Source organism: Triticum aestivum, chromosome 5B, assembly GCF_018294505.1.
Source record: "Triticum aestivum cultivar Chinese Spring chromosome 5B, IWGSC CS RefSeq v2.1, whole genome shotgun sequence".
In the NCBI taxonomy this organism is placed as follows: Eukaryota; Viridiplantae; Streptophyta; class Magnoliopsida; order Poales; family Poaceae; genus Triticum; species Triticum aestivum.
In genome coordinates this window covers 706,995,220-707,023,022 of record NC_057807.1, presented here as the reverse complement: position 1 = coordinate 707,023,022, position 27,803 = coordinate 706,995,220, and the positions used below count along the sequence as shown (strand labels likewise).

General features: G+C 41.4%; 2 pseudogenes; both read right to left on the bottom strand.

Annotated features, from left to right (window-relative positions):
• Positions 1–7: 7 nt before the first annotated feature.
• On the bottom strand, positions 8–419 carry LOC123115360 (protein AMEIOTIC 1-like; annotated as a pseudogene).
• Positions 420–687: 268 nt separating this feature from the next.
• On the bottom strand, positions 688–27,803 carry LOC123115359 (uncharacterized; annotated as a pseudogene).

Genomic DNA, 27,803 nt, shown 5'->3' with positions numbered 1-27,803 from the left:
TCAGGCTTCACCAGTAGGAGGGAGTGGCGAGGGCCAGGTCCGTGCCCACGGTGCTCATCCCTCCGGCCTCCAGGTTGGGCATGGCCATCCTCCTCCCCCCTGCTGCAGCAGACTAGCACCGCAGGGCGACGACGGCGAATCCTGCGCGCACACACCCAACGCAAGGTGAGGCCGGCGAAGGGGTGCAAGGCCGGGACGGTGAACCCAGCGGTGAAGAGCGGCTGTGGCTGGAGGGGTAACCTGGGGCTGGGCAGGGCCAGCAGCTTGCCGGCATTGGTGGTGGACGACGCCGATGGCGGCCTGGAGAAGTAGTCCCCGGCCCCCAGCTCCTCCGCCATCACCACCTCAACTCTGCGGGGGAGCTGCTGGTGGTGGTCCATGCTGATGATGCCGCTGCTGCCTGCCCCGCTCCCGCTCATGTCCGTGCCGCTGTTGCTTGGCCACAGGAACGTGCCCTGTGGCTTGCAGATGCGGAAGCTGCTCTTTCTTGCCGTCCTCTTCTCGATGGCGGTAACATCTGAACGCTGCCTGCTCTGGCTCTGGCTCTGGCTCTGCTCACCACCACCAAAATCTAGTGCCCGCCTCCCCTCGTTCTGACCCACACCCACCTCCTCTATTCCAGTACTCTTCAGCTTCTCTGCCAACAGAAATTGCTCCCGTGGAGTCGAAATGGAACACAGCTATTTATTACTCCAGGAACACAGATAGGACAGTAATTCTATGCAATGCAACAGGGCTCTGCACTGCAGTACCTACCTTTAAAGACATGAAGGAGCTAGAGAGAGAAGCCATCTGCTCCTCCAGCTTATCATTCTTTTCAACTACAAAATCATACTTATCCTGAAAAGGAAGTTAACACTGTCAGAATGTACTGCATACATCTACAGCAGAATAAGCAGACACCATGTTGACTAAATCAACACATTCTTAAGAACCTTCAAGTCCTAGTTAGATAATATCACAATGCAATGGTGGCATGCAAATAGTGGAAATTCAGTTAGCAACATGAGTGTACCTTCAGTGACCGCACCTCCTTTAACTTACTGTGTTTCTGAACCACATTCTCGTAGGTGTCTGTTCTTTTTGTTAGTTCAGTTTTTTATTGATTTACCTTGTTTAAGTAGTAGTGCAGCAATAAAAGGGGCAGTTGTTCTGAAGTTTTAGTTGCTATATGAGGAACCCAGAGGCCATTTATTTTGGTTTTCAGTTCAGCTTGTCTGTTCTTTTTGGTCCGGATGCTTTATTGCGCATAATCTTGTGGAAATCCCCAAAAATCATATGTCTCATGTGAATCTTGTTCAGTTCATCAGTTTGTCGAAAAAATATATCATCTACAAGAAGAATTGCAATCTGGTAATGCGAAATATGTTGTAGTCTATACCAGTAGAGTGCATTTTTGTAGTGCTGGTATTCGTGGTCACTCTTTTGTGTTAGAAACAATGGATATATATTTATATTTTGTAGTGTCAGTACTTGAGAACAAAAGGTTTAGTTTTCAAACTTTAAAACAGTTCATCGCAAGCTTTCGGTGTAGCAGACGCGTGCCAATGTGTGTGTGCACTTGATGCAACTCTATTGCAGTATATGAAGTTCATGCGATTTTCATGCATCAACAATCTGATAGAGAGCACCATTCTTTTCTGAATTTTGTATTTAAGAAATACCGCCCTTTTTATATTTTGAATACTAGCTAGTGCTTTCTTTTCTTGTTATAGTCAAAAAGTTCACATCAGTTCAAACATTTTTCAATGTTCAGTAAAAGTTCAAATAGACCATATGCTTTCACCTCATTCGAAAAAAACCTAAAATCTCAATGATAGAAAAAAATCAGTTCAAAAAAAATATATGCTGGAGGTTTGTCGGAATGACAGAAAAACATCAGTTCAATTTTTTTGTACCATCGCTTTTATTTCTAAATATTTAGTCACTTATTTCTTGATGCCATTAGGTATTTGCTTAAATACTTTGGTCTTCTGCCGCTGGTACTAGTGTGGATGGGTAGCAAGTTCAACTACCAGTCCACACCAAGTTCAGGTATGTTGCATGTTTCCCACACGTTCCTAGAAGTTGTTCTAGGATTGGAAAGCTAGCAGCAACACACTCTTGTTTTCACTCTTTAAGTTCAGCTCAATTTCTAATTTAAGTTCAGTTCATAGGAGTGCTTATAATCAATTAGTTTGGTTTTATGTATGTTCCATGAATTTCTAGTACCCTAATAGATTTGGTAGTGACATGAGCTCCCTCTCCACCACTCCAGGATATCAATCGTTGTCCTAGTCCAGCCCCATGACATACATTAACTTAGTTGTTATAGCAAAAATAGTACAAAACTCTTTTTTTTTGAACTTATGATATTACTCTACATTAACTTGGTTGTCCTTTTTACAAGAACTTGTACATTGCCTTGTCAGGTTGTGCGTCTACTACTCAAAACTCCGCAATAGTTCAACGAAAAATGTCTACATCAGTTTCAACTAAAAAGACCATAAGTTCAGAGGAAGAAAAAGATCACGGGCGCGTTTTGGTCCAAGCAGGCCACCAAAGGAATAAAAAATGTTTCTTCATTCAGTTCAGGTTGCTCTAGGATTTGTCCATGTTCTGGAGGGAAGTAATTAACTTGTGGTTTGCAGTGGGACCTATTGTATAACAAATATGTGTCAGCAAATATGTGTTGAACATTGTTGATTGGAGGGATGTGTACTGATGTACCTTTCCTGCTGGATCCTTCTTCTATAGAATAAACATTTGCTATTTTTACAGGAATAATTATTTGGTATATGTGATGTGATCTGCAAACTATGTATCCAGATTTGGTTCTTTTGTTTTTCTAAAATAGTACAAAACATTGAATGATCCATTATATGTAGATTCATTTGAAACCTTGATTTGATTTTTAAAAATGCAGAATTTTTTAATATGTACTTGTACATATGCTTATCATGTTTGTGCGTGTACTATACAAAAATATTTGAAGCAATTCGACAAAGATTATATTTGCATCGGTTCATACTCAAATATACAACAAGTTTAGAGGAAAACGAAAATAAAGTTCGAAGTTGAGAAACATGGGATGTTTGCTCATATGTATAAAAATAAGTTCTTGGAAAAGAACAACACAATAGTCCGGTCGAAAACAATGATCAGTTTCATAGTGCTCTCTCCTGCCTATTTTGGTTGATGTCCTCAAATGGACAAAAATTGTATGGGAAATGTTGTATTATTACTAGCATATAAGTACAGGAAAGAGTTGAACACGACGTCCTAGATAACTTTGGAAAAAAAGCTCAAACAAATAAACCATGGAAATTCAAAATAGGAAAAGTACAAGTGGTAAAATGAAAGAAGTCCAGAATATCGTTGCAAAAAATGTTGAGTTCAAAAGAAAACACAAAACATTTCTGTTTTATTAAAAATATCAGTCAGTTCAACAGTATAAATTATGCAAGTTCGGGGCATATAAGTACATGAAAGAGTTGAACACGACGTCCTAGATAACTTTGGAAAAAAGATCAAACAAATAAACCATGGAAATTCAAAATAGGAAAAATACAAGTGGTAAAATGAAAGAAGTCCAAAATATCGTTGCAAAAAATGTTGAGTTCAAAAGAAAAACACAAAACATTTCCGTTTTATTAAAAATATCAGTCAGTTCAACAGTATAACCTATGCAAGTTCAGGCATGATGATGTCATTGAGAAGTGACGAGGAAAATCATACCGAAAATACAGAGTAAAGTCTAGTACATAAAGACACGCTCAGTACAAAACCATACAGACATCCGTTCAAGTACACTCTTTTCCCGGTACCATTCAAAATTGCTCTGTGAGAAATGCATCAGTATAAACACACACATACATTAGTAACACCGCTACAAAACACGCTCAATATGTGAAAACACGCTCAGTACAAAATCATACATACATCCGTTCAAGTACTCTTTTTCTCGAACATATATTCGTCCGTTCTAGAAAGGAAAAATGGTTGAATTAAAAATATTGATCAGTACGAGTTAAAAATGGTGGTCCGTTCAGAATAAAAAAAATGACAGAAATTCAACTTGTAAAGCTCAAGCAAAAAGAAACCCCATGCAATTCAAATGAGAAAAGTACAATTCGTAAAATAAGAAAAGTCCAGAGCATCATTGTAAAAAAAGTTTAATTCAAAAAAGAATAAAAAAACATTTTATTTTAAAAAAAAATATCATTCAGTTCGATGATATAAACAATGCAAGTACAGGGGCGACGATACAATAAACCATTGAAAACTTACGAGCAAAACAGAGCAAAGTCCAGTTAGTGAAAACACGCTTAGTACAAACCCGTGTAAACATCAGTACAAGTACCCTTTTTCGGAACCATTCAAAATTACTCTAAAAAAATAGCTCAGTACAAACATACACATATATCAGTACGACTACTCTGTTTTTCAGACGAGAAAACAGCAGGATCCGTCATGCCGTATTCCAAATTACTCTTAAACAGTTGCGAAGTAGAGAAAACGTTCAACATGACTAAGTTTCGCATTTTTGATAGCTATCCAACGATATATTATTTGCCCCATTTCGATAAACTTTTTAAAAAAAGCGCATTCAAAACCAATTTTAACCGTATTTAAATTCGTATCTAAACCATAAGGAATTCAAAAAAACTTTCTATACGCAAAAGTTGCGCATTGGAAAGTAGTATATAAAGTAGTATATACGCAAAACTTTCTATACTACTTTATCATTTTAAATATATTCGTATATTATATGTAAGATATTTCAAAGCAAGTTACATGAAAAAATTGCATATATGCCCATAGTTTTTGTTATATTTATGAAATACGTACATATTTGTACGTAAAAAAAAGCATACTCAAAACATGGTATATACTACCTAAAAACTAGTATATATACTACCTAATCATTGTTATATACTACATACTCCACGTACATACTCTCGATTTCGACAGATACTATATACAACATACAAAACACAAGTGGTGGTAACTACCACTGCTTATATATATATATATATATCATCGAATATCTCACAACCAAAACCATTAATTATTCACACATACACATGTATATACATATACAATTTCTACTACATATGTTGCCTTGGTGCCTCCGGAGCACGATGACAAGTGGTTCATGGGGGCGGTAGCGGATAATAGTATTCTCCTTTGGGATCTATGACCTGGTCGAGCAAAAATCCGACTATTTTCTCTTGAAGTGCTAGTATGCGGTCCGATGGTAGGAGTTTATCCCGCACCTCTCTGAACTGTTAAGAAGGAGATCAATATGCATGTGTATTAGTTGTGTGACTAGATATCGATAACGGTGTGAATAGTGTTCTGACAAACGTATCCAGTCCTGTCTATCAGATCTGCTCCTTTCGGACGCCATCATGCGAATGTTCTTGCAAACGTAGAATGCACACAGATTATTCCCCGACGCCTGCTTCAGGGCCTTTACGAGAATGTAATTGAATCAGATAATGATTAATCAAGCATGATAATTAATTAATTAATGATATTGAAACAAGAGTTGAAGAGATGGTAGCTAGCTAGTACTACTTAATTACTTACCTTTGGTCGATGCCAAAACAACTTTTTTGCCCAGTTGCCTAGAGTCACCTTGATGAACTTTGTCAGGGTTGCGTATGATGTTGAACAATTCCTCTTCTTTGTCTCTGCTGGTATTGTCCGCCATAGATTTTACTTAACTAATACAGAAGAAATATAGAACAATTTAGTATTCAAATTACAATGCATGGATGCAATCAATAAGGAAAAACTGAATCATATAGTACATAATATATATGCATCGTCTTGATTAATATATAATCTCGAATATACATCATCGCCTCGAATAATATATATAATCTCGAATACATCGTCTCGAATATTATATATCGAATACATCACTGGCTAGGCACCTAATAAAGATCGAGTACTACAGAAGAATCTAGGGTGCCACTCGCGGTTCCTGGGGCGCGGGCGGTGGACACCCAAAGAGAAGGAACCATCACAGGATCATATCTCCGGTCATCTGCCCAAAGAACCTGCCAAGTAGTGGAGAACCTGACGTCGTCCATAGCAGCCATGTAGCTATGGACATGCTCGTCTTCCTCCCTGACACGGCGACGCACCACCTCCGGCGGGGCCGGCTGCCTCTGCACCGAATGTGGCACACGCGAACGCCACCAAAGGAGATCAGGGTCGACGATGGGACCCGAGGCCGGGTTCCTCACCAAGCGGCGCGCCCCTCCACGTAGCACCTCCCAGTGCCAGCCCGGCGGAGCCCAGTCCCGGACATGGGTCTTATGAAGCATGACGTCGTCACGAACGGGTCGACGACGAGGATGCGGGCCGGGCATATCGTCGAGAACAAATACTATATGCCCTCAAAAAGTAACATTAATCTAACATTCTATATGCAAATTCTAACAATTTGACATTAATCTAATTCATCTAACTAAAACTAATTCTAAAATTTCTAACATTTCTGATTATATAACTAACATTTCTAATATTTCTATAACTCAAAAATAGAAAAAATGCTAACATTTTTATAAATATATCTATAACTAAAAAACAGAAAAAGATTGTAACATTTCTAATATTTCTATAACTAAAAAACAGGAAAAATTTATAACATTTCTATATAACTAACATTTCTAAAAATATTACTATAACTACAAAACAGAATAATTTCTAACATTTCTATAACTAAAAAACAGAAAAAAAATTCTATAACTAAAATTCTATAATGTGTGTGTGTGTGTGTGTGTGTGTGTAGTGGCGGCCGGGGTGATCTCACCGGCGAGGCGATGATGGAGCGACGACGACGGGGCGACGGGACGGGGCGGCCACGACGGGGCGACGACAACGGGGCGGGGCGCGGCGACGGCGACGACGGGGACGGGGACGGCCAGGGCGGCGACGTCGACGGGGGCGACGACGAGGGGCGGGGGCGGCGACGTTGACGGGGACGGCCGGGGTCGGGGCAGGGCGGCGCGACGGAGGGAAGAAACAGAGAGGGAAAGTGAATTTTTTTCAACTGTTGTATATATAGGATGGACCTTTAGTACCGGTTGGTGCCACGACCCGGTACTAAAGGTCTGTTTTGGCCAGGCCAAGCGGCGGGAAGAGCCCCCCTTTAGTACCGGGTGGTGGCTCCAACTGGTACTAAAGACCCCCCCCCCCTTTAGTACCGGTTGGTGCCACGACGCGGTACTAAAGGGGGTGCGCTGGCGCAGTGCGATGCGGCAAGTTTAGTTCCACCTCGCTAGTCGAAGGGCTACCACACTGGTTTATAAGCCCCAGTGCAGTAGCTCTCTCGAGCTCCTCTCCTAAGCAGGCCTACTGGGCCTACCTGTTCAGTGCTGCCCTGTGGGCCTACTGGGCCTTTGCGGGCCTGCATCCTGGCCCAACAGAAGGTTGTGTTTGTAGTCGTATGCAGGCCGCTTTGGCCCAGTAGGCGGGCTTTTTTATTTACTTAATTCTTTTTGCTTTATTTATTTTTGTTTTATTTATTTTTGACTTGTTTTTTGATGTATTTAGAGTTTCTTTCTGAATATTTTTGCTTTAGGTATAAAAAATTACAAACTTTTTGTTAGTGCCGGTAGTTTTCAAATTTGAATAGTTTAAATTTTGAATTATTTAAAATTTGTGTGAATCACTAGTTTGTGAATAACTTAACTTTGAAAAAAGATTTTTCAGTGATTCTTTTTCCTTATGTTTAATATTATTGTGTTTTATCATTATATTCAATTTGGTAATGCTTAGGTTATTTAAAAAATGAAATGCCTTTATAACAGATGTGTTTTCGTCCGAAACCCTGATACTTCGAAAGAAATAGTAAATGCATGAAAGAATTTGTTTGCACATAAAATTTCTTCGCGTTTCAAATGCCAAAACACATAACTACCCTAACTATTACAGAGATTCCCTCCTGGGTGTGAAACATAGAAGAAATTGATGATAGTGAAGCCAATCACATCCCGGATCTTTGGGTGTGAAAATTTTTCTTCCCGTGTGTCCCTTTGCACCGTAGCCATGGAAAATCTTCATCATTTAACTGGATGCTCGGGTCAATATTCACTGCGAATGGAGCAATTTTATCAAACTTTTCATAATCTTCTGACATGTCTGCCTTGTCATCCACTCCCACGATGTTTCTTTTTCCTGAAAGAACTATGTGGCGCTTTGGCTCGTCGTATGATCCATTCGCTTCCTTATCTTTTCTTTTTCTCGGCCTGGTAGACATGTCTTTCACATAAAAAACCTGCGCCACATCATTGGCTAGGACGAATGGTTCTTCTGCATACGCAAGATTGTTGAGATCCATTGTTGTCATTCCGTACTGCAGGTCTTTCGTTACCCCGCCTCGTGTCATATTGACCCATTTGCACCGAAACAAAGGGACCTTCAAACCACCTGCATAGTTAAGTTCTCATATGTCCTCTATGTAACCATAATATGTTTCCTTTCCCGTGTTGGTTGTTGCATCAAAGCGGACACCACTGTTTTGGTTGGTGCTCTTCTTATCTTGGGCGATCGTGTAAAATGTATTCCCATTTATCTGGTACCCTTTGAAAGTCATTATATTCGAAGATGGTAACTGTGACAACGAGTATAGGTCATCTTCAATATCGCCATCGTGCATGGCACGTTTCTGCAACCAACCGGCGAAAGTCCTCGTTTGTTCACGTGCAATCCAGTCGTCAGACTTCTCCGGGTGTTTGGAGTGTAGAAAATTCTTGTGTTCCTCCATATACGGAGCCACCAAGGCGGAATTCTGTAGAACTGTGTAGTGTGCTTCAATGAGAGAATGCCCGTCCATACATATTATTTGATCCCCTCCTAGCGTGCCTTTTTCATCCACTCTGCCCTTATGCCGCGATTCAGGAACACCAATCGGCTTAAGGTCAAGAATAAAGTCAATACAAAACCCAATGACCTCCTCATTTTCATGGCCCTTTGTGATGCTTTCTTCTGGCCTAGCACGGTTATGAACATATTTCTTCAAGACTCCCATGAACCTCTCAAAGGGGAACATATTGTGTAGAAATACAGGACCCAAAACGTTAATCTCTTCGCAAAGGTAAACTAGGACGCGCGTCATGATGTTGAAGAAGGATGGTGGGAACACCAACTCAAAACTGACAAGACATTGCACCAAATCATTCTGTAACCTTGGTATGATTTCTGGATCGATTACCTTTTGAGAGATGGCATTGAGGAATGCACATAGCTTCACAATGGCTAATCGAATGTTTTCCGGTAGAAGCCCCCTCAATGCAACCGGAAGCAGTTGCGTCATAGTCACATGGCAGTGATGAGACTTTAGGTTCTGGAACTTTTTCTCTGCCATATTTATTATTCCCTTTATATTCGATGAGAAGCCAGACGGTACCTTCATGCTGAGCAGGCATTCAAAGAAGATTTCCTTCTCTTCTTTGGTAAGAGCGTAGCTGGCCTGACCCTGATGTATGCCATCTTTTCCGTGCATACGTTGCTGGTCCTCCCGTGCATCTGGTGTATCTTTTGTCTTCCCATACACGCCCAAGAAGCCAAGCAGGGTCACGCAAACATTCTTCGTCACATGCATCACGTCGATTGCGGAGCGGACCTCTAGGTCTTTCCAATAGGGCAGGTCCCAAAATATAGATTTCTTCTTCCACATGGGCGCGCGTCCGTCAGCGTCCTTCGGAACAGGTTGTCCGCCAGGACCCTTTCCAAAGATTACCTTCAAATCCTTGACCATATCATGTACATCAGCACCAGTACGGTGGTGAGGCTTCGTCCGGTGATCCGCCTCATCTTTGAAATGCTTGACTTTCTTTCTTACGGGATGCCTGCTCGGAAGAAATCGACGATGTCCCAGGTACACATTCTTCCTACAACTCTCCAAATATATAGTGTCAGTATCATCCAAACAGTGCGTGCATCCGCGGTATCCCTTGTTTGTCTGTCCTGAAAGGTTACTGAGAGCAGGCCAATCATTGATGGTCACGAACAGCAACGCCTTTAGGTCAAATTCTTCCTGTCCGTGCTCATCCCATGCACGTACACCTGTTCCATTTCACAGCTGTAATAGTTCTTCAACTAATGGCCTTAGGTACACATCAATGTCGTTGCCGGGTTGCTTAGGGCCTTGGATGAGCACCGGCATCATAATGAACTTCTGCTTCATGCACAACCAAGGAGGAAGGTTATACAAACATAGAGTCACATGCCACGTGCTATGGTTGCTGCTGTGCTCCCCAAAAGGATTAATGCCATCTGCGCTTAGACCAAACCATATGTTACTTGGGTCACCTGCAAACTCCTCCCTGTACTTTCTCTCGATTTTTCTCCACTGCGAACCGTCAGCGGGTACTCTCAACTTTCCGTCTTTCTTACAGTCTTCTCGGTGCCACCGCATCGCCTTCGCATGCTCTTTGTTTTGGAACAAACGTTTCAACCATGGTATTATAGGAGCATACCACATCACCTTGGCAGGAATCTTCTTCCTGGGGCGCTCGCCCTCGACATCACCAGGGTCATCGCGACTGATCTTATAATGCAATGCACCACATTTCGGGCAAGCGTTCAAATCCTCGTACGCACCGTGGTAGAGGATGCAGTCATTAGGGCATGCATGTATCTTCTGCACCTCTAACCCTAGAGGGCAGACAACCTTCTTTGCTTCATACGTACTCTCAGGCAATTCGTTGTCCTTTGGAAGCATATTCTTTATCATTACCAGCAACTTTCCAAATCCCTTGTCAGATACACCATTCTCTGCCTTCCATTGCAGCAATTCCAGTGTGGTGCCCAACTTTTTTTTGTCAGCTTCGCAATTCGGGTACAACAATTTCTTGTGACCCTCTAAAATGCGCTGCAACTTCTTCCTCTCCAAATCACTTGCGCAGTTTCTCTTTGCATCGGCAATGGCCCGACCTAGATCATCAGCGGGCTCATCTGATGCCTCTTCTTCAGCTTGTTCCCGCATTGCCGGCTCAGCTTCTTCCTCCATTGTTGTATCATCGTATTCAGGGAACCCATGGCCAGGATAGATGTCGTCGTCCTCTTCTTCTTCATTGTCTTCCATCATAACCCCTCTTTCTCCGTGCTTGGTCCAAACATTATAGTGGGGCATGAAACCGGACTCAAATAGGTGGACGTGAATGGTTCTTGACGTAGAGTAATTGTGACCATTCTTACAGCCAGCACATGGACAAGGCATAAAACCATCCGCCCGCTTGTTTGCCTCAGCGGCAAGCAGAAAAGTATGCACGCCATTAATGAACCCGGGAGAGCATCGGTCATCATACATCCATTGTCGGCTCATATCTTCATTATACACAACACCGAATAGACCAAATTAATACAAGTTCATACATAAAGTTCATACATAAAGTTCATATACAACACTTAATTAAATGCAACATACAAATAACTCTCTAGCTAAAGAATTTAAATGCAACAACAAATGCGATCAAGATCGCAACTAAGGTAACAATTGATCCAACAGCATAATGATACCAAGCCACACTATCAATGGCATATTTTCTAATCTTTCTAATCTTCAACCTCATTTTCTCCATCTTGATCTTGTGATCATCGACGACATCGGCAACATGCAACTCCAATTCCATCTTCTCCCCCTCAATTCTTTTCAATTTTTCTTTCAAATACTCGTTTTCTCTTTCAACTAAATTTAACCTCTCGACAATAGGGTCGGTTGGAATTTCCGGTTCACATACCTCCTAGATAAAAATATCTATGTCAACTTGATGGGCATAATTTGTCATAAACACGAAATGCAACAACTAGTTTTAAAAGAGAATATACCACATCCGAATCATAACAAGGACGAGGGCCGACGGGGACGGATATCAAAACCATGGCACTATGTATAACAAACAACGTACGGGAAAGACAATTATACGAGTAACTATATATCCAAATCACACAAACATCAATTTGGTAATGTAAAACATTCATGAACAAGAGCCTCACCACAAGGTGGTGCCGGCGACGGGACGGTGCGGGCGATCGACGGTGGTTACGACGGAGATATAGAAGGCACTAAGTAAACCACACCTACATATGCAAACTAAGTGTTATTTTTGACCTCAAATTGCATATAAATCAAATACTAGCAAATATAATTCCTCCCAAATTAATCACTATACAAAGCATTGTAAGAGCTAATCTAGCAATGAGAGTTGAAAGGACAAAGTTGCTAACCTTTGTGATCATTTGAATGGATGGGGGCCTTCAAATCTTGACAAATTTTGGGCAAAATTTGTGAGGAGCTCGAGGAAGAGAGGGGAAGAACAGAGGAAGTGAGGGGAAAGGGGAAGAATAGAGTGGCTCGGGTGGACGAAGGGTTTATGTACGTCGACCTTTAGTACCGGTTCGTGCCACGAACCGGTACTAAAGGTGCTGGATGGGCCCCAGACTGACAACATCCTGCCACCACTCTCTTTATTACCGGTTTGTGGCACGAACCGGTGCTAAAGGTTCGCCATGAACCGGTACTAATGAGAGCGGCCGGCTAGCCGTTGGAACCGGCACTAATGGACACATTAGTGCCGAATCAAAATCAAACCGGCACTAATGTGTCTCAGATTTTGCCCCTTTTTCTACTAGTGACTTCACCAAGGTGATTCCTGGCAATTATCCCAATGCTGGCAGATCTCATGCTCTCCACAAAACTAGCATCAACGCTTATCTTAATATACCCTTGGTCCGGTGGCTCCCAATTACGATGAGCCTTCGCGATTGGTGTGATGTACCTCCCATTATCAATCACCCCCTTACCTTTGATGCTTAAGTCAACTTGCGCACAATTGTTAACATTTGTGAAGGATTTCCAGTAATTTCCCACAAAAGTAACAGAAGCACGTAAGGATTCTTTCCCCTTCCCAAAGATCAAATCATTTCTGAGATGCCAAGCTCTCCAAAGCATGAATAAAACTTCATCACGTTCTGGCGACCCCATTTGATCAAGTAGAATAAACATCCAGTCCGGCCCCGTAAATCTGAAAAGCTCCTTAGCAGGAATATTCCACTCTTCTCTCATAGCGAAACAGAACGCACGCACCTTTGGACAAGACACAAGGGCATGGAAAGTACTTTCATCCTCCATTCCGCATATAGTACACATACCTGACACCGTTTGGTGATGAATAACTCTGTTTACCTGGATCGCCAAACTGTTAGACGCAGCTCGCCAGACAACAATTCTTATTTTTTGCGGGACTTTGGCTTTCCAGGTACACATACCTTTCGCCTTTTTCCGTTTGTTTGATTAAGTCACCTAGATGAGACTTAAGTATTCTCATTTAGATGAGCACTAAAAATATCCTAATGCTAATTTTACTTGACACGCATGAATTGATGATGTGTCATAGGCGCATAGATACGAAACATAGGTAGTTAGTTTTTTAGTGGAACTTGCTGCTTTAATTAAATCAAGTAGCGGTGCACTGCGTGGCTATCACTGAGTTCGCAAACTCGATACCGGATCTAGTCTTGCAAAGCTTATTTAAGCAGCCTTCCCTAGCGAAAGTGTGTGTGACCTTATTCGCCTACTGACGCACCCACTTAAGCATAAACTCCTCAAAGCCATGGAGTTCTTTCACCTTCTCCACGAGCAGCCTGGTTGCTGATAGATCTTTTGCATGTTGGCTAATCTTCTGCAGCACCAACTAAAAATCGGATTTGAGAATGATTTTTTGGATCCCCATCTCCCTAGCTAGCTGCAAAGCTCGTTTGCACCGCCTGCTCAGGTTTCGTCGTGGACGGGAAGAAATGACATGTCCCCACTCGAAAACAGCCACAGTGGTCCTAGAGAACCGCTCCTCCACTCCATCCATCCCAAACTATGTGCATATTAGGATTTTTTTTAAGCCAAACTTTGTCAATTTTGACCAAGTTTAAATAAAAAATTATAAACATTCGGGATACCAAATCAACATCATTAGATTCACCATGAAATCTATTTTCATATAATATATAATTGGCATTATAAATATAGGTAAATTTCTCCATAAACTTGGTGAACGTTTGCGAAGCTTGACTTTTACAAAAGCCAATGCACACTATATTATGGTGTGGGAAGCCGTGAGTTTCTCTTAGAGTGGCTGATTAGAAAGCACCTTATCCTAGAGGGCCGAAAAGATTATGGGGTTTTTGCAGAAAAAGAGCTTATGAGATTAATTGTTCTGTTTTTATAGGGATAAGCACACTGCATGTGACGCAATATAGCCATAACTATACAAAGCTCATTGAATGTTGCCATACTCATTAACCCCACACTACTAAATTTAATCATGCCTTGGTCTCGGTGTAGTAGCCCGCCGACCTTTTAAACGCAGACATAGGTAGTAGTTAACATTTTAGTTAATACCATGTGAAACAAACTCTAGTCATGACACAGGACTTGACACATTTAGTATTAGCCAATGTGTGCCCGCAGAAACAACGGACTTGAGTGGTTGCTGACTTGACCCTAAATCCTATGGAAAACCCACAAAATATACATACTAGCAGTGAATTGATTGGTAGTAATTTAGAAGCTCACCTCAGGGGTGGATGAAGGGAAGTGGCGAGAAGGGAGGAGGAATACCACTAGGTGGTGCTCCTCGTCGCAATGCACCGGTAATTTTGATGGCCATTAACTCATTTTATTTGTCATGAATATAATCTAAATATTAGAATAGTTTATTATCTTTATGTAAAAAATGTTTAATAGTCTGTCCCGTATACCAAATGCTTGTGCTACCAAACCTCTTTGTGAGGCTTGACTTGATGAACGGGCAAATACATCAAATTCGGAGGTGGACTTAGACTGACTTTTCAAAGTTTAGGAACCATCAAACTGAAGATCTTTCTTTGAAACTAGCCCAACAATCTTTACCAACAGCCGACCTACTTTATCATAGACATGCATCACATGTTATCAACTGCGGTATTTGTGAGAGGGACGGTTTGTGGAGACACCGCTCTTGGAAAGAAACATGGCATGTTGTGTCTGGGAGCCCGAGGATCCATACTTGGTTGATGTTCTGATGAGAAATACGGAATATGACGCAAGATGATGGATTTTTACACTCATGGATTCTCTCCCCGATGGCTATTTCACCATCATCTTGGTTTTACTTTGGGTGATTTGGCAAGCTAGAAGGAAAGCTTTGCACGAACAACTCTTTGAAAGCCCGCAGGCGACCTATGAATTTATGAAGAAATATATTAGTGAAGTTGAAAGTTGCAAACCCACAAGCCCACCTTCAAGCAGCCAGGGGGATGTCCGGGCCTAGTGCATGTTGGACACCTCCTCCACCTAGTGTTGCCAAAATAAGGGCCGATGGACTATGGCCAGGGGAACAATGAAGGATCTTCTTCTGTCATTTGTAGGGATTCATCAGGGAATAATCTGTTGAGTCATCTGTCGTGAAACTTCTAGGTGTTAGCGACCCTGCATGTCAAGAAGTAATCGCATGTCGCGAGGTACTAGCTCTAGCTTCTGATATGAATATTTCCCATCTGGTCATTGCTTCTGACTACAAAATGGTTGTTGAAGACATCAACAATGATACTGGCAGTTTGCATGGAAACATCATTAAGAAGATTAGAGCTCCGGTTGCTCTTTCTGGATCCTATTCTTTCATCTTTGAAAGTAGGAAGTCCAACATCGAGGCGTAGCCACCTTAGACACGCTATGGGTGTCTCAAGGTCAACATTGATGTCTTCTACAGGCTCCTAATTTACGTTGTATTCGCATGAACATTTTGAACATTGAATAAAGTTGAGTCATTTTATCCTAAAAAGACAGTAGAAGCACTCAAGTGAACTCTTGTTTCAGGGTTTAAGTCCATCTCAAACGCTTGGGCGCATAAAATCTTGAGCAAATCAACATGCATAAAGCCTTCGGCGCTAGTAGTTGCATTTTATTTATGTTTTTTAAGCGCCTGACTCCTTATGTGTCAATGCAAGAAAAAATAGCCGGGAAAGAAGCAAAAATGCCAAAACAGTCGGGATTTAATTCCTAGCACCCAGATTGTATGTCCTAACACGCCGTTCCTTGGTTATTGGTAGGCCATGCTCACACGTGTACGCTATTGGGCTGTCCCAAGGTTCGCATTTGGGAAGCTTCTAGGTTAGGCTTTTTGCTATGTTTTTATGCCGGGATTTTTCTGCTGGTTTATGTTCTTTTTTCTCTTTTTCCTTTTCCATCTTTCATTATCTCCTTTTGTGTTTTTCATATTTTTGATATCCACAACCATTTTCAAATTTGAAATTTTGTAAGCTCGTAACATCTTTTCCAAATCGTGAACAAAATTCAAATCCGGTGCTAAGGTGCTAACTAGCGGGAGTAACTAACTGGAGATTACCCCTAAAAAACTGACTGGAGGTTACCCCTTACGAGGGACATCTATGGGTCACTTTTGGCGTCAATTTACTAGCGGGAGCACATATTTTCTTGTGGAAAACCCACCAAATATACATAATGGATAGTGAATTGATTGGTACTAATTCAGCAACTAACCTTAGGGGTGGATGAATGAACTGGTGAGAGAGGAGGAATACCATTGGCTGGAGCTCGCCTTTGGAATGCGAGCTGATCATTGTGATGCCCACTGACACATCTAAATATTATGAAAATCTAAGAGTATTCATGTGCCTAAAACTTATTGTTCATCCCATATTAAGAGAAATATTTATCACATGTTAGAACATAGGTTCATTTTTTTAATTGTTTGCATATATTCCCCACCCCAAAACAAAACAAAAAAAGGAAATGAAAAGTGAAAGAGGAAAAAAAAGCATTACAAGGATCAAGCAAAAGATCAAGAAAAATAAATTTGTAATTGTGCCCCCCCCCCCTCCTATTGATCTCAGCCCAGCAGGTAAGATCTTCATCCGAAGCTACCATAAATGTCGCTACGAACATGTAATCCTATAAATCACTCAATGTCGGAGTTAGCACGCCTTCAACGAAAACGCTCAATGGTTGGTCTGACGCCCATTATGCGGGCCACATTGCTTTTCAATTGTCTCTTATGTTTTCTTTATTTTTGTTATTTAATGAGTTTTGATATTTCTTTTAATTTTTCTCACAATATAAAAAATTCAACTTTTCAGAGCACGACTTCTGTTTTTTTCTCATAGAGACAAAATGAGTCATTTCTTTTGCACACATACAAAAGAAACGAGCATGTGTGATGTAAAAATGTTCATTTTTTAACAAAATTTTGTATTTTTAATATTTTTGGTTGTGTGTTGGTAGGTTGTTGCCAATCCTGACATGAATAAAAGTGACATATAGCCATGGTTTAGCTGAATGATTCGGCCAACTATTTGTCATTTTAGTTGGTTCATCTCAGCATGGATTTACTTATGTGTAACTCTGAAGAGGCACTTGGCTACAAACCTTTATATTTCTAGAACTAAGAGGCTAGAAAAATATAACACCACAATAGATAAGATTGACGAATCTTGGTGCGAGGAACCGAAACAATAGATTGCATGCGGGGATAAGGTAAAACGCACCGCAATGAGCCCAACTCAATCGGTGGCGAATCGTCCAAAGACCATCATGTTCAGGTGGAGAAAATGACTACGATGCGTTACGATCAGCGATAATAATGTGGAGGAGGGCGGAACGGCAGATGCGGGAAGAAGGGATAAAGCAAGAAAAAGTAGGGCAAGAAGAGATGGCCGATGCGCATTAAGTGAGGGAAGTGACTCCGAAGTTTGGAATGGCTGCATATAAATATACACCATAGCTTAATATACTTTATTGAACCTCTTCATTGGCGGGCTTAAATTAACCAGCACTAGTGTCGTCACCGCTGACAAGAAAAAGAGTTGACATTAGCGACGATTCTTCTTCATTTTCATCATGGGAATTTACTACCAAAAATAGGTTACCTTTTTTGGAGAGTTTTTTTTAGAAGATTTAGGCAATCCTTTTTTTAGCAACTTGAGGCAATCCTTCTAAGTCGAGTATAGGAGCACACAACGACCTACTTTCTGATCTTTACCTAATAATAAAGCACGCAGTGCTTCTGTCTGTTCACCGTCACACACTTTTTACAAAAAATCCCTTGTGTTTTTCCGGTAATTAAACCCGCAGTCCCCTTTTAAGTGGATATCTAAAAAGTGATTCGTTTTTGCACACAACCCCCTGTTATTTGGTATATTCAACCCGCAGTGCTCCTCCCTCTCCATATTATGTATCTTATCCACCCCCTTTCTAGCACGAAGGACGGGGAGGTTTGGCCGGCGGGGATCGGGGATCGAAAAAGTCCTTCAATCCCGCGAGACGCAACCAATCTACCTACCATCTCTTGAGCTAGGGACCGGCAGCGACAAAACCGAAGAGTGGCCTGCACAACCTGACTTCCCGATTCTCACGCCCAACCAAGGTGCACAACGCATCTCCAGGCTATTTGTCGTCATGGCCAGGGCAAGGGCGGCAGCGAGCTCCTCAGGCTTTGTCCTGTGAACACACAGGGAGGGAGAGAGAAGGAGAAGATAGGAGGTAGGTGGATGGAGCAGGGTGGCGCAGGGTTGGAGCTGCCGCTCCGGTGGGGTCTCTTGGCGCCGGCGCCGTGAAAGACTGGGAGGAGGCAGAGAGAGGGTCTCGCGCGCTGCTCGGGCACACCTCGGGGGCTGCAGCGTGTGGGCAAGGGCGACAGCGAGCTCCTCGGGCTTCGTCCTGTGAACCCTGAGAGAGAGGGAGAGAGAAGGAGAAGATAGGAAGGAGACAGACAGAGTAGGGCAGTGTGGGGTCAAAGATGCTGCTCCGGCGGCGTCTATGGGCTCCGGTGGCGGGGAAGACTAGGAGTAGGCAGAGAGAGGGTCTCGGGGCTACTCGGGGATGCTCGAGGCGCGCCTCGGGGCTACAACGTGTGTGAAGGCGGTCGGGAGCTGGTTGAATCGGGGGATTCTGAAAGAGAGAGGTTGGCAGAGTGAAAGTATTACCGGGAGGGGGGGGGGGTGCCCTGCAAGTCGCTCATGGTTCGTCCTGTCGTTCACCGACCAGGATGTGTGGTGAATGTTCGAGCTGCGTGTAGCCACACCGCCAGTGTCGCTCGGCGTGTGGCCATTATGTTCCTGGGCAGTAACATTGTGGTCTATCGGCTGATCGACGGCAGGCGCTCCGTAAGCAGACATCACGGGTGCTTGCGACCCTGCTGGCTTTTTCTTTGATACAGGGCGAATTTTTATTGTCTCAAAATGAAGCATCAAGAGGATACAAACACTATGAGCACACACCCGACCTCTGCATAGGTAGAATGCATACAGCCAAGCGAACCTCTTGGCTAACACGCTGCATGTCGATTTTTGTGCCCTGCCTCATTCGGTTTAACATTTGGTCTTGCATGTTGAGCTGACCCTACTGGTATACGTTTTTTTGCGGCTGCCCCTTACTGGTATACACCCCTTATTAAACTCCAACATGTCCTTTTGTATTCAATCTCTATGAAATTTTGGAACATGGACTATTCAATGTGCCAACCTCTACTTTAATTAAATTTCCTGGTTTCATATGATTTGATCTTCTTTTAGTTAAATTCTTTGGTTTCAGACTTAGTTTGCGGCTGGTAGGTTTGCACTCCCGAGGAGCTAGCAGAGTGTGTCCCGTCATCATCTTCGAGGGGTCGCATCATAGGATATGCTGATATGATGCATGTTGGCAAAATCTTATATGTAAGTCGGTCTGGCTGTAAGACTTGGTGATTTCTAATAATAGAAATCGGAGAGGGAACTCTCTTTATAAAAAAAAAACCTGGTTTCATAAGTTGTGTTACATGAAACTCAATCCTCACATTGACTGCGATAAAAGAAGCATATATCTTATTTGTGATGCAAATATTCAGTTTCAGTAGTTGTGCATCTGCTCCAAAAGTTCTGCTTTGCTGAACCAATACTCGAATAACTACCTCGCCTATCTTATTTGAAGGTGGTGTTATATCAGCAAGTTGAGAACGATGATAATTAATGACATAATTAAGAAACATGTATTTTTTTTTCTTCCATTTACAAGGCACGGGCATTTTTGCTAGTGATAGGCCTAATCGTGGCCCATCACTAATTGCCCAGTGGCCCAAAACGAAACCCTAATCGAAATTGCTACTCCCTTCGTAAACTAATATAAGAGCGTTTAGATCACTAAAGTAGTAATCTAAACGCTCTTATATTAGTTTACAGAGGGAGTACTATATAAGTTCCCCCAATCCCCTGCCCTCTCACAGTTCCCATCTCAGCCGCCACTGAACCCCTCTCCCGATTGATAAATGGCACGCCGGAGCCACCTCCTAGCACATGTCGCATATCCTCCACCTCCACGCTGCGGCAGGTCGACAGCTCGACTCCGTCCCTACTTTTGCTCTCGGTAGCAGCCGTTGAGACGAGATTACCCCATACCCTGCAGAGAGCGTCATCTCGACGCCGTACACGCGTATGGGGTAATCTCGACTCAACAGCCGCTCCCTGTGAGCTTTTCCTTGGTCTTTGTTAAATCTCAAGAAAGTTGACCGCGCGGATAAATTAATGCTTTCAGACAACAAGGTTAGTGGTTACTGACAGAATTTTTTAGTATTCGTCGGCACGTTTGGCGCACAATTTCTTTGTTGGTCTTCAGACGAAACAGCTGCCTATACAGCAGATCTGTCTTCTTCATCTCGCCGTATACGAGACGAAGCAGCTGACACAGATTGATAGATGAACTAGTCTTGTCAGTATAGTGTACGCATCATGTTCCTAGGTCGCTCAATACTTGTGTTCTTATGCCAGTACACTATGGCAGAAAGTAATCTCTAAAGAACACTACTATGGCAGGAAGTAATTATGTTATATTGCATCCTTGCTAAAGAACACTTACTTTTGTAAGTAAGCTCGTCCTCACCGTACAAGCTATGGATGAAATGGCTTGTATATGATTGCCTTTTCAAAGTACATTTTGAAGGATCCATCTTTGTAATCAGGCCATGTAATTCCTGGCTGGTTGATGACTTTTTTAATTCAAAACCGGGCTCATTTCAAGCCTATTTCTAAAAAAAACTTTGTAATCAGATACTGTTTTCTTCTCTTGGGTGTGCACTCGCCCTTTTCTCATCTATTTTAGTGTGGAAATACTGTGCACACGATGGTTGCTAGACAAAAATCACATTACACTCTGGTCTACATGGATACATGGCTGTAATTTTGTGTATATGTAGCAGTTGCCCATGGATCGGATCTGGAGGAGGCACTTGTTGTTTTGGGTCTTCCGAGGTGAACTAGTCTTATCAGTATATGTACGGTACAAATACTATGATTTTTTTTCAGATTTAAAAAAAATAGAAATATGAAATTTAAAAATTGCAAATGGAGGCCTGCATGGAGTTTGGCCTCCTAAGTTCAAAAATCTCCAGATTAACAGGAAATTGAATATAATGTGGCGCATGTGATTGCAAAGTTTAGTATTGTTAATTAATAGATTTGATTGTGTACTTATTAACAGTGATTCGCCCTGCATGGCACAAGATGTAAAGAATGATTCTATGAATGTTCCTGCTCGCTCAATAGGTGCCACTATGCCAGAATATTATATCGCTGCTTCGTTGAAGAACATATACTTTTGTAAGTAAGCTCGTCTACATACTTTTGTAATCAGATGATACTCCCTCCGTCTAGATGAGTAAATCATCTTAGGTTGTGCACCGTGACCAAGAAGGAGGGAAAAACGAGAGACCTTAATGTTTATTCGCTAACAGTGCATGTAATGAACTAACTACTACAAGTCGTGTTTGATAGTCTCAAGCCATTAAAAGCATGCACACCCCTTATCTCTTACTGATTGATATGTAAGAAACAAGGTAGAAGTTAATGCACCATTGGGATTATTTGGTTTTCATAAGATGACTTACTCACCTAGACGGAGGAACTACTGTTTTCTTCCCTTGGGTGAGTTGCAGACCGATGTCATGGATTATACATGTACAGTATAATAGTACATGTTACAGACTGGTGACACGGATTATAATACTCGCCTTTTTCTCATCTATTTTAGTGGCTTAGTTGCAGTTGTAGACCGGTGACAGGGATTATACATGTACAATTAAATATATAAACAACATAACTTCAGCATGAAAAGTAGACTACAAGATTGTATTTCTTTTACCCTTACAAGATTGTAAAATTTGGTATAAGTTTAACCTTGAAAACTAATCATGTTGCCGCATGAACCTTGTCAAAAAATTGACACATGTAAGATAAACAATTAAAACTAATGTAAAATCAAATGCAAGAGTGCTCTCGTATGAAGCATGTAGTAGAGAAAAATTGTTTGAAATTAATAGTATGCTCCAATCATCCAAAATACGTAACATCCATGACAACGAAATATATATCATCAAACTCATGCCATTTGATTTTACTAGTCAATGTGTACGTGCAATGCACGTTAATTTGGAAGTATATTAAGTGCATGCGGATATTAAGTAGGATATTATTTGTGTGTTATTATGTGATTAACACTATATTTGATATGAAATTAATTGCACGCTAAATGTGTTGAACGCTCGAGATTGAAGCAGTCTATGTTGTTAGATTGACATGATTTGAAGGTCGAGATTAATTGGATCTGCCTCTTTGTGTCTTGTTATATTGGTATAGATTACATGGGATTTTTCAGAATTTTTTATTTGCATGTGCTAAAAAATTGAGAGGTTACCATAAAAATTGGATGCACTTCGTGTATAAAATGGATAATCTCTTTCGAAGTATCGGAGTTTCAAACGAAAATTTATCTGTTAGAAAGGCATTTTATTTTTTAAATAACCTAAGTATTACCAAATTGAATATAATGATAAAACATAGTAATATTAAACAGAAGAAAAAATAATCACTGAAAAATCTATTTTAAAACACTACAAGAAAGTCGTTAATCTGTGACAGTCAGTGTCCGTCACAGACATGCCAAAAACTGTCAAGGATGTCCGGGCATGACGGTCCAAAAATCCGTCATGTATATCGCGTCATAATTTGCCCACGCGCCCATCCTTGACGGTTTTTCATTTCTGTCATGAATTATGACGGTCTTTCTCCGTCACCGATCTGGCCCCTGGCCCGCCCAAGGCCCGGTCCTCTGTGACGGACTATTCCGTCACAGATTTACATGACGTGTAGACCGACAAGTCCCATGTGGCATCTCTTGCAATCTGATGTGGCGCCGGCGTGGAGCTGATGTGGCACCAGGGTGGAGCTGATGTGGCGCCAACGTGGAGCTGACGTGGCGCTAGCGTGGAGCGACGCGTTCGGCCCAGTGTGGTCTGGCCCATTTATTTTAGTATAGCCAGGTCTATGGGCCCATTTTACCGCAGCTAGTTGGCCCATTCGTTTTGGTCCGTAATCATTTACACTCTCGTTGGCCCATTTCCACGCGTTCGATATGCACATCAGCCCATTAAAATCATGCGGCACTTGTGTTTTTTTTGGCCAGAAAGTGTGTTTCGAGGCCACTTTATTCGGCCCATTAGTGTTTACTCTACCCGACACAACCCTTCTCTGTTTCTACACAAAATGGGTTTCCAAGCTTAAGAGCTTACATCTCCAGATCCATCACAAATACAGAAAATAAGAACAACATCACAAAGCACAGTAACATTGAGCTTACATCTCCAAATCGACCAACAATGGAGCAGCAAAATGCAACCAGTTTGCATCCAACAGTGTGCAGTTTGCACAGCAAAATCATTACAAAATAAGAAGGTAGGTTCTAGCAGTATATCACATTCACATAGCTTCCATGCATCAAGTAGAGACGACAGCTGATCTTGGACAAACAACTTACCCTTGAGATGATCTTGCTTGCAACTGACTTAGCAAAAAGTCCAGTTTTGCATCCATCTCAGCTTGCTTCTTCCTGTTCTCCTCATCTCTCTTTCTATGCTCCTCATCTTGCCTGGTCCTTGCTTCTTCGGACTCCTTCAACTGCTTGGTCAAGGTGTCAACAAGTGCCCGAAGCTCGACATTGCCCCTCTTTGCCAATTCTGCTTCACAGTTGCTATCGCTAGATCTCGCATGGACATGCTGGATCCCCACATGCTGAAGAAACCTTGGCTTCTTAGTGTGCTTAGCAAGCACTTCAGCTACAGCCTCCGTCGCAGAGTTCGATTCCTGTCCATCTTCTGTAGGTTGAGAGACCTTGTTTTCCATCTCGGTCTAGCAATGCAAGCAACAAACATGGTTATAAGACGTCTTAAGCACAAGCAGAGAAGACAACATCAGCAAGCTTACATGCATCGTCTTTGTAAGGAAAGCTATCATGCGTCCTTTACAACTAGACACTTGTGATAACAATCAGATTAATCTTTTTTCTGTGCGGAGGTGATTCAAATTATTCATATATACTATCATCTACAACAAAGTGGACTATTTCCTTAATTAACTAGAAGTGAGTAATGTTTAAATCAAATTATTTCTGGAGGTCAATCTATAATATATATATATATATATATATACATATATATATATATATATATATATATATATATATAGACACACACACACACACACAAAATATAAGACACTAAGGATGGCCAAAACTACAATATATAAAGCCAAATAATAGATTAATAAACAAATTCTGTAATTTTAGGTGGCTGATCGGTCACATGTCAAAGTGATTATGCGCTTTTATTAAAGTCATTTCATCTGGCCATATACTAAATCAAAACTGATGGTTTTCAATCGCTTCAAAACTTATCAGTTGTATGAAAATAAAAAAGGGTACAATCATATAGAACGGGCTATTACAAGATAGTTAAGTGAACATGTTAACATTTTCAATTAAGATACACTGACATTTGATTATCAGTTTTCAATCTGGTGGAGTAACTCAAACAATATAAGTTCTAGTACGCAAAAAGGTAAAATTGATGGTTGGTAGTCTTTTGAAGCTGACTTACAATTGCAGCTTGGACAACACCGGTGTAGCTTTTCTTTTTCTTGCTGTAGTGGCACTCCTTGAACAAATCCAATGCATTGGGTTCTTTATCTTTGTATTTGTCTCCCTGGAAACAACAAATATGAAGGCAAGGGAGCATCATACACAGTTACTACATGAACGCAACAGTTTACATGAACCTATGGTCAAGAATATTTCTCATGACAATGCACATCCAGAGCCACATGTTTGACTTACCAGATTATCACAGTGCACAGGGTAGCTGCGCGAGTGGTTTGGTGAAACTTAACTTGAGCTCGATTATTTTTGTTAGTTTCACATATCCCCTACATCAACAGACCAAATACATGTAAGGCACAATTTCTTGTTTAGCATGTAGAAGGCGAGAGATTGGTCTCGAGGAAGAAACATACCATCTTTTTGGGATCCTTCCAGCTTTCCACCAGCTCATTCCACTGCTCATCAGTCATCGAGGGGACAGGAGATGTTCTCGTCACCAAATGGAGTGGGTGAGGGTTAAAATACTCTTTCTTGAGCCTGTATCGTTGTTGGCGAGTCGCACATTTCAGCATTTCAGTACAAGCCTTCCTAACTGGCACAACATCAACGTCCATCTAAAACTTGTTCAAGTCCGATGAAAAAACATGGGTAAGTATCATGATTGCACATAATTGACACAATAGCACAAAATTGACAGGTTGATAGCCATTTGAGGAGAAAGCCTGAACTTTGTACTTACACCAACTTCTCCTACAAAGTTCCTGAAGATCCCATCTCGGACATGTCCATCTAGGTCCTTGTAATCCTTCCAGCGCTTAAACACGGGCATATGGTGTCTAACTGTGATGTTGCATTCAGTTGCAAACTTTGCAGCAAGAAGAGGTGCCTCCGGCCTTAACTTCCCTTCTGGAATGACAAGTGGCAGTTTGCCCTGCCGGCGTCGAGTGATCCTTTCCAAACCTTTTCCCAAATTGGGGCCCCTTTCCCTTGGCTCCTCATAGGATTGTGGACATGAAAAGAAGGTAAAATCAAGAATGGATACAATTAAACCGCAATTACACATATAGAAGTGTACTAATAAATGGAGAACATCGTTTGAAAATGAGTAACTATAACGACGGGAAGTAAGCTCACAAAAAGTCAAGACAATGAACTAATAACCATATGGAAACAACAACTAAATGGAATAATGCAGTATTTGTCATGTTGGCGTGTTTCTGATTGTTACAAATGCACAGGTTAACTGGAACGGAAGACACGGTTCGAGCAGATTTCAACAAGGCAATATCTTCAGCAAAGACAGAAGAAGATAAAACTAAAATCATGATATAATCCATTGCAAGAAACACAATTTTAAATTCAGTACTATGTAAATTGTCCTTATTTAAATACTGTGATATTAAGAAATGAGCAATGGAGTTGTCCTTGAGAATATCATCATCCCGCAACACTAGAATGACTTATAAAAAATCACGCACACATATGGTATAAATAAAGACAGGAAAATGCATAGAACAATAGATTGAACAAGAAGTTTAACTCTAATAGATGCTAGAAAGATTCAGGTTATAACATGCCTTCGGAGTTATTGTTAGGTTGGGTTTGCTGATTTGGTTGGGCACTACCACCAGCTTCGTTGGCCATCTCATTTTCGTCATCACGATGGGCAATAAGATCAGCTCCATTGGCAATCCAGTTGTCATCATCACAATTTCCAGGATCATCACCTTTTTAGAAAAAAGCATCCAGTGAGAGTATGTTCATCATGCAATCAGAGCTAATAGCCTAGGCTAGCAATTTAAAACAAAAAAACATGAACATGATATGATAATAATAGTAAGAACTTTCCTTCAACACCATGGTCATCAATGTTGGGAACAATATCTTCAGCTTGGTGAACAGAAGCCATAGAAGCAGTTGGGTCATGGATGACACTTGGTGTCTGATGTTTAGGACCAGACATTTCCTTACTTTGAGTACCTGCATCAGCATCTTGTAATAGAGCTTTCTTCGACCTTGTGACTCATGGATTAGCTGGGAGGTCCGCATGAACTCTCTTAGGAGGCCGAGGCTTGACTCCACCAGGGGGCATGGCAGCAGATCTTTTCCTACTAATTTTCTGACTAGTATTCTTACAGCCCTGATAGATAAGAAAACATGGTTTAATCAACAAACAATAATAAAATTCTGCTGCAATGGCAAACAAGCAACAAATCTAAGCAATGAATGACTAGATGGAGGAAATTAGCACCTTAGAGTTTGAGCTAGCAGCAGGTGTGGACTGCAGTGCTTCTGTTTCATCTACTAAACTATCATCGGATGACTCTCCTTCACTGGTATTGTCCTCGTTAGGATGGTACTCAGCTTCAGAATCATCACTACTATGCTTGGGTTTATTTTTTTCGGGTGAAATGACAGTTTTGGCTGCAACCAATGTCGATAGTGCAGGAATTCCGAGTGCTTGCAGCCTTGAATTGTTCCTTATGCATGTTCTGATGCGCGACTCCTCCAAAGGATGCAATGGTGCTTCTAAGATGAGTGAACACATGAGCACGAATTACTATGTGTATAATCTATAGTTAATAACAAGGTACTATATTTTGATTAAGTTTGTAACAATATGTGACACAAATCTACACTTGGCAGGACAAGACCCTTTTTTCATAGGTATGACCAGAACTCTAATGGACAAGAAACACTAGCAACTTAAATAGAACACAAGAAAAATGCTTTTACCACACACCCATTAGACATACATATGCATGAATAGCAAATAGGCAGGCGTGGGGTGGGTTAAGAAGATTATACCTCTTGTCTTGCGTCCTCGGGGTTTCTTCGCTGCAGTCTTCTTCCCCAT